This window comes from Rhineura floridana, chromosome 10 (assembly GCF_030035675.1).
Source record: "Rhineura floridana isolate rRhiFlo1 chromosome 10, rRhiFlo1.hap2, whole genome shotgun sequence".
In the NCBI taxonomy this organism is placed as follows: Eukaryota; Metazoa; Chordata; class Lepidosauria; order Squamata; family Rhineuridae; genus Rhineura; species Rhineura floridana.
Window position 1 is genome coordinate 24,770,261 of NC_084489.1, and position 3,209 is coordinate 24,773,469.

Consider the following 3,209-nt stretch of genomic DNA (forward strand, 5'->3'; position numbering starts at 1 on the left):
TACGGTAATAGCTCAGTTAATGAATCCTCTAGGAAGGAAGCTCCTTTTAACAATGGCTTTTTAAAGGTGAAACTGACCAGCTTTGTTTTGCTATGGACATCAAGCCTGCGCCTTTGCTATAAGGTGAAACCGACCAGCCTGTGTTTTTGCTTTGCTACCAATAAACTGACAAGCGTGTACCTTTGCTTTGCCAGGGTGAAACCGACAAGCCTGTGTATTTGCTTTGCATTAAAGAGATCTCTTGCTTTCTTCGGGGGAGGGGGAAGGATCCAATATGGTTTAGAGGCAGAGGGGGAGGGGGAGGGGGAGGGTGCTGGGTAGGCACCCTTCAAAGTCCCTGTTGAAGCTGCCCCCGCCATCTGTGAGCAGAGGTAGGAACCTTTCCCTATTTTTTCCATGTTATTCCTACCTCTGGTATCAAAGTTTCTGTCAAAGTAGTAATGTCCAGGAACCCATCTACTTTAACTGAGGTATTACTGTAGTTTATTTATATTCCGCTTTTCTGGCTCAAAGACCCCCCAAAGTGGCAAATAAGCACCATATTAATACAAATAAATATACATATTTATTTGAATCATATTAGATCCTTCCCAATAAATATATAAAATATAAACAGCAAAACATAAAATACCCATTAGTCACACTGGATATGGGTTAGGAAGGCCAAATAACCCTGTGGCAAAGAAATGGAAAAATCATCAGTCAAGCCACTCCCATCTCTCACTTAGGGTTTACACGCTCCCCTCTTGACTCTGAGAGCCAGGAGTGGGGGCAGGTCCCACCAACAGGCTCTTGCTCTGGGGCATTCACCATTTATTTATTTAAATATTTCAAAACTGCACTTTCACAGAAAATATAACAAGGCAGTGCACAACATAAAAGCACAGTACTATGATAACAACAGTAAAAACATCAATAATATTGATTGGTTGGTTAAAAAAAAAAACTCATTGCAAAGATCCTTACCCTTCTTGGCTAATAAAAGCTAGCAGGAATGAAACAGCCGGCTGGGCCAGGGCAGTGATTAACGCTTCATTGCGGGAGGGAGTGGTCCCTGGCCTCCTGAAAGAGGCGGTAGTAAGACCACTTCTGAAGAAAACGTCCCTGGACCGGGAAAATCTTAACAACTATAGGCTGGTGGCTAACGTGCCATTCCTGGGCAAGGTCCTTGAACAAGTGGTTGCCTACCAGCTCCAGACACTCTTGGATGACACCGATTATCTGGATCCATTTCAGTCGGGTTTTAGACCCGGTTTTGGCACGGAGACAGCCTTGGTCGCCCTGTACGATGACCTCTGTCGGGAGACAGACAGGGGGAGTGTGACCCTGCTGATTCTCCTTGATCTCTCAGCGGCTTTTGATACCATTGATCATGGTATCCTTCTGGGACGACTCACTGATTTGGGAGTGGGTGGTACTGCGTGGCAATGGTTCTGCTCCTACCTGGTGGGTCGTCTCCAGAGGGTAGTGCTTGGGGAGCATTGCTCGGCACCCTGGGATCTCCAGTATGGAGTCCCGCAGGAGTCAGTTCTGTCCCCCATGCTCTTTAATATCTATATGAAGCCGCTGGGTGTGGTCATCAGGAGTTTTGGAGTGCGTTGCCATCAGTACGCTGATGACACGCAGCTCTACTTCTCCTTTTCATCTTCTTCAGGTGAGTCTGTCGACGTGCTGAACCGATGTCTAGCTGCGACAATGGACTGGATGAGAGCTAACAAACTGAGGCTTAATCCAGACAAGACTGAGATGCTGCTGGTGGGTGGTTCTCCTGACAGGATGGGGGATGTTCGACCTGTTCTGGATGGGGTTGCACTCCCCCTGAAGGAACAGGTTCGTAGCTTGGGAGTTCTTTTAGATCCATCCCTGTCACTCGAGGCTCAGGTAGCCTCGGTGGCACGGGGTGCTTTTTACCAACTTCGGCTGGTGGCCCAGCTACACCCCTATCTAGACAGAGAGAACCTCGCTTCAGTAGTTCATGCGCTGGTAACCTCTAAATTATATTACTGCAATGCGCTCTACGTGGGGCTGCCTTTGAAGACGGTTCGGAAATTGCAGCTTGTGCAGAATGCAGCGGCCAGACTACTAACGGGGACCAGACGGTTTGACCATATAACACCGATTCTGGCCCGCCTGCACTGGCTGCCTATTTGTTTCTGGGCCCGGTTCAAAGTGCTGGTTTTGACCTATAAAGCCCTACACGGCACAGGACCACAATACCTGTTGGAACGCCTCCCCTGTTATGAACCTGCCCGTACACTATGATCATCATCAAAGACCCTCCTCCGAGTTCCTACTCATAGGGAGGCTCAGAGGGTGGCAACGAGGAAGAGGGCTTTTTCTGTGGTGGCCCCCGAACTGTGGAACGATCTCCCAGAGGAGATACGCCTGGCGCCAACGTTACTATCTTTTCAGCGCCAGGTTAAAACTTTTCTCTTCACCCAGGCTTTTTAATATTAGTATGCGTTTGACATTGTTTTAACTTTTTAACATTTTAAACTTTTAATCTGTTTTATATTGTTACATGTTTATTGTATTTTTGATGTTTCTTGTCTTGTGAACTGCCCAGAGAGCTTCGGCTATGGGGCGGTCTACAAGTTTAATGAAATAAAATAAATAAATAAATAAAGACCTGACTGAACAATACATTTCAATGCCAATCTCAGTTCTTTGAGTCTGGGTGAAACAAGCAACTGTGGTTAGCCAAAAACAGAAGCACTTCTCTCTCCCATTGTAGGCAACCAATCGGCAGATAAAACAGACATGAACAGTGCAATCCAATACATGTCTACTCAGAAGTAAGCTCCATTGGGTTCAATGGGACTTCCTCCCTAGTAAGTGTGTATTGGATTGTAGCCTAAGCCCACATTATAACAACCAGAGCCTGGAAAAAAAAATCCCACAAGCCTGGTTGGCATACAACACCCACTCCCCTCATATCTCACCTGTGTGTGGGGCCAAGATCAACAACAGCAGGGTGGAACATGTATAGGGCTGTTCTGTCAGGGCAGAATTCAGCCTTGAAACATATAAGAAGTATAGAAAAACTAAGAAAAGCTCTTCTGGTTCATTAGTAATATAATAAAACAATTATATAGTCTTTAAGATGCCACAAGGGTGTGTTGCTTTTGCTGCAACAGACTAACATGGCTTCCCCTCTGAAAATAATAACAATAACAATAATAATGATGACTAATAATTGTATAGCACTT